General features: G+C 42.3%; 1 pseudogene; it reads right to left on the bottom strand.

Annotated features, from left to right (window-relative positions):
- The window catches only part of LOC116858793, a 17,723-nt pseudogene extending 11,161 nt beyond the window's left edge, over positions 1-6,562 (bottom strand).
- Positions 6,563-7,917: the final 1,355 nt, after the last annotated feature.

The following is a 7,917-nucleotide window of genomic DNA, read 5'->3' as shown; positions in this document are numbered from 1 at the left end:
TCCTCCTCCTCCTCCTCCTCCTCCTCCTCCTCCTCCTCCTCCTCCTCTTCCTCCTCCTCCTCCTCTTCCTCCTCCTCCTCCTCCTCCTTCTTCTTCCCCTTCTTCTTCTTCTTCTTCTTCTTCCTTGTCACAGCTCAATTATCTTTACTTTCATGAATTAACTTTCTCACCTACATGGGCAGAGTTGCTCACTTGCTCACCTTTAAGGCTAGACATTTTTCTAACATTGTATTTCTTTCATTTTATTTTCTTTGTTTCTATGTTTGCTTCTCCAAGTAGACTTTGAGCCCCTTGAGGACAGCAAACTTTATCTTATTCTTCTCTGAATTCCTAGGGTCTAGCTCAATGCCAGCCACAGCTGTTTCCCTTAAGAAGTGTCTTGAATGAATGAACAGACCAATGGATATACCATGCCAGTTTCATGAACAAACTTTGCATTCATATTTAGTTGTCAGGCATTCTTTATGCCAGGGATTTGCCACTAGTCTGCAGTGTGGAACTAGAGACCAGACTTCTTATCTTGGGACTTTACCTTTGGGTGCTCTGGCTGGGTTCCCCATTGTTTCATATAAGTATGAGTGATCTCCCACTCCACGTTCCTCCTGACTCCTGCTTAGAGCCACTGGATGTGTCTAGAGGGCATCTAATACAATCTGTTATTTTCACAGGTAAGGGGACTCAAGTGCTTTATATACCTGGCTCTTGTCCACTGAAAAGGGCAGCAAATGGGACTGATGATTTAATTCCAGACGAAAATGAAGCAGAGTAATCTTTTTATACCATTGAGTCATTGGGTGGAATAGCCAATGAGACTCACCCACTTTTAGTTTTTGCAACATCTTGAGCTATGGGCACCAAGGTGGATTTGTCACCTAGATATTCCAGTAGAAGCTATGATAATTATCAGCTGGTCCTCCTTTTTGCTGCCTCACATCCAGCCTTCTTCACAACCTGCCCAAACTCACCTTGAACAACTGTCATCTTCTTTCAAATACACGTGAAGCAACTCATTCTATGAGTCAGCTCTGCTGAGCTGTGTCATCAGTCAAGTGGATGTGGCCTTGGGAACATCACCTAGGGTCTGGAGAGCTAGGGACAGGGTGAGAAACTAGAGCATGGTGGCCCTGATGAGGGCTTTATCAGAAGTGTGTGAACATGGGACAGGCCACATTTACAGTCATCTGGTACCATCCCCTGTTCTTGAACCCCTCTTAACCTCTGATACAAAAAATTTTGAGTTTAAGATTGGGTCAAGGTAAATGGAGGTGATGGTGTTAGTGGTAGTTATATTAAGTCACAATGATACAGACTGGGAATGTCAAAATCAATATTTGGCCCAGCCTGTGTTAGACCTCAGCTGAGTGCTCAATATATGGGTGAAAAAAATGTTTGCTATATTTTAGACAGAACTCTTTAACACATAAATACTTTAGTCAAGTTTGTGTGTGTGCATTTCATTTATTTTTGATACCATATCTTCTTTGTCTTTTTTAAAAAAGATTATTTATTTATTTGAGAAAGAGAGAGAGAGAGCATGAGCAGGGTGGAGGAGCAGAGGGAGGAGCAGACTCCTTGCTGAGCAGGGAGCCTACTGCAGGGCTCTATCCCAGGACCTTAGGATCATAACCTGAGCCCAAGGCACATGCTTAAACAACTGAGCCACCCAGGTTCCCCTATCTTTTTTTTTTTGTTTTTAATAAACACTTTTATTTTTCTAAAATTTTTAAAAGATTTTATTTATTTATTTGAGAGAGAGAGAGAGAGAGAATGAGAGAGAGAGAGCATGAGAAGGGAGAGGTCAGAGGGAAAAGCAGACTCCCTGCTGAGAAGGGAGCCTGATATGGGACTCAATCCTGGGACTCCAGGAACATGACAGGAGTCGAAGGCAGTTGCTTAACCAGCTGAGCCACCCAGGTGCCCTATTTTTCCAAATTTTTAAAAGTAAGCTCTCTGCCCAAGTTAGGGCTCAATCTCATAACCCTGAGATCAAGAGTCACATGCTCTGACTGAGTTGGGGAGGTGCCCCTATACCATGTTTTCTTAAAGACCAAAATCTGGAAAGGGTGAGGATGGAGGTGCATGAGATGAGTACTCTCAAACTTTTTAGGGTCTTTAACATGTGAGGGTCTTTTTTTTTAAATTTTTAAATTCACATATAATGTATTATTAGTCCCAGGGGTACAGGTCTGTGAGTCGCCAGGTTTACACACTTCAAAGTACTCACCATAGCACATACCTTCCTCAATGTCTATAACCCAACCACCCTTTCCCGACCCTCCCTCCCCCTGGCAACCCTCAGTTTGTTTTGTGAGATTAAGAGTCTCTTACAGTTTGTCTCCCTCCCAATCCCATCTTTTTTCATTTATTCCTTTCCTACCCCCACACCCCCCACATCGTCTCTCAACTTCCTCATATCACAGAGATCATATGATAATCATCTTTCTCTGATTGACTTATTTCACTAAGCATAATACCCTCTAATTCCATCCATGTCACTGCAAATGGCAAGATTTCATTTCTTTTGATGGCTGCATAATATATATATATATATATATATATATATATATATATCACTTCTTCTTTATCCATTCATCTGCTGATGGACATCTAGGCTCTTTCCATAGTTTGGCTATTGTGGACCTTGCTGCTATAAACATTCAGGTGCATGTGCCCCTTCGGATCACTACATTTGTATCTTTAGGGTAAATACCCAGTAGTGTGATTGCTGAGTCATAAGGTAGCTCTATTTTCAACTTTTTGAGGCACCTCCATGCTGTCTTCCAGAGTGGTTGCACCAGCTTGCATTCCCACCAACAGTGTAGGAGGGTTTCCCCTTCTCTGCATCCTTGCCAGCATCCGTCATTTTCTTACTTGTTAATGTTAGCCATTCTGACTGGTGTGAGGTGGTATCTCATTGTGGTTTTGGTTTATATTTCCCTGATGCCGAGTGATGTGGAGCACTTTTTCACGTGTCTGTTGGCCCTTTGGATGTCTTTTTGCAGAAATGTCTGTTCATGTCCTCTGCCCATTTCTTGATTGGATTATTTGTTCTTTGGGTGTTGAGTTTGATAAGTTCTTTATAGATTTTGTATACTAGCCCTTTATTTGATATGTTGTTTACAAATATCTTCCCCCATTCCGTCAGTTGTCTTTTGGTTTTATTAACTGTTTCCTTTGCTGTGCAAAAGCTATTGATCTTGATAAAGTCCCAATAGTTCATTTTTGCCCTTGCTTCCCTTGCCTTTGGCAATGTTCCTAGAAAGAAGCTGCTGTGGCTGAGGTCAAAGAGATTGCTGCCTGTATTCTCCTCAAGGATTTTGATGGATTCCTTTCACATGTGAGGATCTTTTGAGGCCAGAGGCTTTTCCTTGCCCCTCAAACTAGGGGTGACCTTAAGGCCAAGACTGTGTCTCCCTGGAGGCTCTAGAGGGTAGGGTTGGAGTCTCCCTAAGGTTGGCTGTGTCCCATCTTCAAATTGGAGGCCTCTTTTGGTAAGGGCTGAATCATCTGATGGGATGATTCCTCCAACATCAAATGGAATCTATGGACATACAGGCCTTCTACAGAGGCCGCTCTGATGTACAAAAATGGTAGAGGTGCACTATCAAAAGACAGACCTGTAATTTTCCTTCTGCCTCTGTGGCCACATGGCTTGTGCTTCAGGCTCAGGCAGTAGCAAAGGGCAAGGGGGCAGGCATGGTGCTTGCACCCAGTAACCTGCACTGGTTCTGGAGGAGGACCACCTGTGTGTGTGTGTGTGTGTGTGTGTGTACTTTGTACATATGTGCATGCACATGTGACACATACATATATGTGCGCGTGTGTTATGTATGTGAGTACATGTGTGTGGTGTGGTGTGTACCCATGAAGGGCACGTGTCTGTGTTTGTTTACATGTATTGTAGCATGTGGTGCATAGAGATTGTAAACCTTATGGCTGTGTGAGGCTCTAGAGGGTAAAGAGGAAAAGGTGTTCCCTCTTCCAGAAAGACATGGTGGGGATAGAGAGGTGGGGATGGGCAGAGTGAATTTCATGTTGCAGCTCACATGTAGAATCTGACTATGGCCTGAAGCACACTCCCTATTTGCACCTGATTTAGCCTTTGTAATGTCAAAGGCTCAGGTGGGGCGCCTTTGTAACTGGGGTGCAGTGTTCATGTGAGTTCCAGGTCCACCCATGGAAGCCCTATAAATGGAGCCCAGGCTTCAGTGTTGGCTTCTCCCTGGGTTTGGGAAGTAGCTACTCAACCATTTTTCTGCCCATTAGCCTGTCCACACCCAATATCCACAGCCACACATCTTTCATTAAAGCCTCTTATATCTCAGGGTAGCTCTGGTCTGAGATTTTCTTTGAACAACAAACCAATCCAACTGACTCTGGATATCCTGCATTTAAGATCACTGTGTGCCAGTCCTCAAGAAGAACTTTGGGATGAAGGGAAGAAAATGATAAGCTCTGTTTTCTGGGGCCTTGCAGCTGAATGGAGGAGACTGCCATGCCTACAAACTATTGCATCCAGTGGTGTCACCTCCAAGGGATGGCTTTTTGTGTGAATAGGTGTAAATGAAGACTCAAGGTAGTCACCTACTGTCAGGAGAAGAGGCTCTGCTGGAAAGCCCCATATAGGATGTGATACTCAGGCCAAGACTTGGGTGTTTGCCTGGCAGATAAATGGAGAAAAGGCCATTCCCAGCAGAGGGAAGAATATATGTAAAGTCTAATATATTTTGACAACTTCCAATGGTTTGGAGCAGTAATGGCTTCCAGGTACTGCTTACTGGTTGAGTCTTTCATACTTTCTATTTCCCACACCCCTTTGCCTTTATTCTCAGCCCATGACTGTGAACCACAAAGTGGGCTTCTTTAAGAAAACGTAAGCCTTCAGCTGGGAACCCTCTTGTCTGCTCATCACCAAATCAGCCAGACTACCTGCCTTTTTTCCTGTCTTCCTCATCTTCCCTCCTGTTACAACAGAGCAGTAGGTGCTCCTCCTCCTTTCTCCACATGAGCCCTTCTGTTCACACATACTTATTAATACTCACTGTGTACTTGCTACTACTCTGATGGCATGAATATAGTCATGAAAAATACTGACACATCCATGCCCTCTTGGAGCTCATATTGAAGTGGGAAAAATCACAATAAACATCCAAACAAAAAATTATTATTTGGCCAACAGACACATGAAAAGATCCTCAACATGACTAATCATCAGGGAAATGCAAATCAGAACCACAATGAGATATTACCCCTCTCATGTCAGAATGGCTAGAATAAAAAGAAAAAAAAAAAAAAAGAAACAACAAGAGTTGGCAAGGATGTGGGAGAAAAAAGAATCCTTATGCACTGTTGGTAGGAATGTAAATTGATGCAGTCATTGTGGAGAATGGCACTAAAAATTTTAAAATAAAACTACCCTATAATCCACTAATTCCATTACCAGGTACTTATCAAAGAAAACAAAAACACTAATTCAAAAAGACTATGCACCACTATGGTATTGTAACATTATTTATGGTGGCCAAAAAAATGGGAGCCACCCAAGCATGCATCCATAGATGAAAGGGTGAAGAAGATATGGTAAATGTATTCAATGAACTATAACTCAGCCAAAAAAAGAGTGAAATCTTGCCATTTGCAACAACATGGATGGAGCGAGAGTATAATGCTAAATGAAATAAGTCAGAGAAAGATAAACACTATATGATTTGACTTCTATGTGGAATTTGAGAAATAAAACAAATGAACAAGCAAAAAAGAGACAAACAAAAACCAGACTCTTAAATACAGAGACCAAATGGTGGTTGACAGAGGGCAGGTGAGTGGAGGGATAGGAAAAAAATATATAAATATTATTATTTTAGGTAAGTGCTAAGAAGAAAACAAAATATTCAATACATAGAAAAAAGAATGTTGATTGTAATGATGATGGTGGCATGTGTGTGCACGTGTGTATGTGTGTGTGTGTGTGTGTGTGTGTGTGTGTGTGTCTGTGTCTGTGTATGTCTGTAGCTGGGAGGCATGTAGGACCTTTCTTAAGAATTAGGATGAGCTGAGACCTAAACAGTGAGTCTGTCAGGTGTCTCTTTGTAGTACCTCAGTCTTCAGTTTCCCCCTTCTTCTATATCCTCAGTCTTCTCCTCCTCTCCTGGATCATTTCTTAGTGTCAGTTATCCTAAGAAAAACCAAATGGCTCAAATGTCTTTGACTCCTATGTTCCCTCCAGCTACCTCCTCCTTTCTCTGTTCACATTCATAGCCAAGCACCTTGAAAGAACTGTCCACACTGACCATCCTTGCCTCAGCACCTTCCTTTATTCCTTAGACCCCTGCCACCCATTCTATTCTGGCTTCTGTTCTGCCACTCTTGTCACTGGTACCAGTGACCTCTGTAATGTCAACTGATTCTCCTTGCTTTCTAAGACTCCTTTCTTCTCCTGAGACCCCACTCACCTTCACGTTTTCTCCTTATCACCTGGCTGGCTGTGCAGGCTTCTCCTCTGCTGTCCAAACTTGAGGCCCTGGAGTGTCCCCTGCTCTTCTCCTTGGGTGATCTCAGCCATTCTCATGCCTTCAAAAACCTTCTATGTGATGATGGCTCTCAAATTTATATATCTAACATAAATATCTCTGAGGTTGAGACTTGTATATTCAAATATTTCCTACTTTTCACTTCTCTGTAAATGCCCTAACAATGACTCAAGGCAGAAACATGAGAGCACTTCTGCATTTTTCCTGCTCCTTCATGCCAAAATTGAAGCCACCTGTTAACTTCTCCTGCAAAACACTTCTCAGACCCATCCTCTTCTCTGTATCCACTGCCGCCATCCATAGTCTTTACTCATAATTACATGTCCTTTCATGCATTCCCTGTCATCTCTCTTTATCTACTTTGCGTATTGAATCATCTTTCAAGGTCTTGAATCAAATCAACTGTCACTTCTCTGCTTAAAACCCTTCAGGGTCTTCCTGTCACAAGCTGGACCCCAAGATCTGACACTCATCACCCACCTCCTTATACTCACTAAACTTTCTCTTCCATTTTCCCTTAAACTCTTCTTCCCAGTTTACCTCAACTCAGGCAAATGAAATCCAAAAACACACCTCAGATGATGGTGACTGCCCTGACAAAACTTCCTGCTGGCCCAGACCACCCAGACCTTTTGAGCTAAATGCCCAACTCATGCCTGCACTGATGGACCATGGAGTGACCTCTGGAATGACCTAACATTACCTTTATTTCATTAATACTAAAACCTCTGTCCAAGGAGGAGCTCCAGCCTCATTTACAAAACATATGACATGTGTAGACATGTTTTCTTAAGCCACATATGTGACCTTTTGCTCACCTCTATGCACAATGGCAAGGCTTTCCTATCTAAATATTCATCCTAACCCTAAACAGAAGGAACCCACTCACCCTTTCCTGGGGAGTCAGTGTTTTGGAAGCCATTTCCTGTGATCTCCTTATTTGCTGCAAATGAAGTTTTCTTTATGTAACAACTTGCCTGGTGCAGTTTCTGTGACTCACCAGGGAACGAATTCATGTTGGCTTGGTTACATTCTCACTGCATGTTGAATAAAATCAAACATGATATACACGTTGTTTGAGGTGTAGTGAGACACACAGTCAGGTAGGTGCAAGCTTATTTGTATAAACAAGTATGTACATATGCATGTATATATTAACCCTGGCTGTGATGCCCCCACATGAAGGTAACCTTATTGTTATAAGGTCTGGGACCCATCAGTGTCTAACATATCCAAAACAAAGTATAGTGTCTGGCATTTAGTTGGTGTCCAAAAATATTTGTTGAATAATAGATTAATGAAGGAAGTTTATTTGATATCAGACTGAGCTTTACTGAATGGGAAGAGATTATAAATGTTAACATCAGCTTTGGAAAGTAATAAGGAA

The sequence above is a fragment of the Lontra canadensis genome, unplaced genomic scaffold (assembly GCF_010015895.1).
Source record: "Lontra canadensis isolate GAN:19392208 unplaced genomic scaffold, GSC_riverotter_1.0 scaffold142, whole genome shotgun sequence".
Classification (NCBI taxonomy): Eukaryota; Metazoa; Chordata; class Mammalia; order Carnivora; family Mustelidae; genus Lontra; species Lontra canadensis.
Note: the sequence above shows the minus strand (reverse complement) of the source record. Positions and strands in the feature narration are given on the sequence as shown.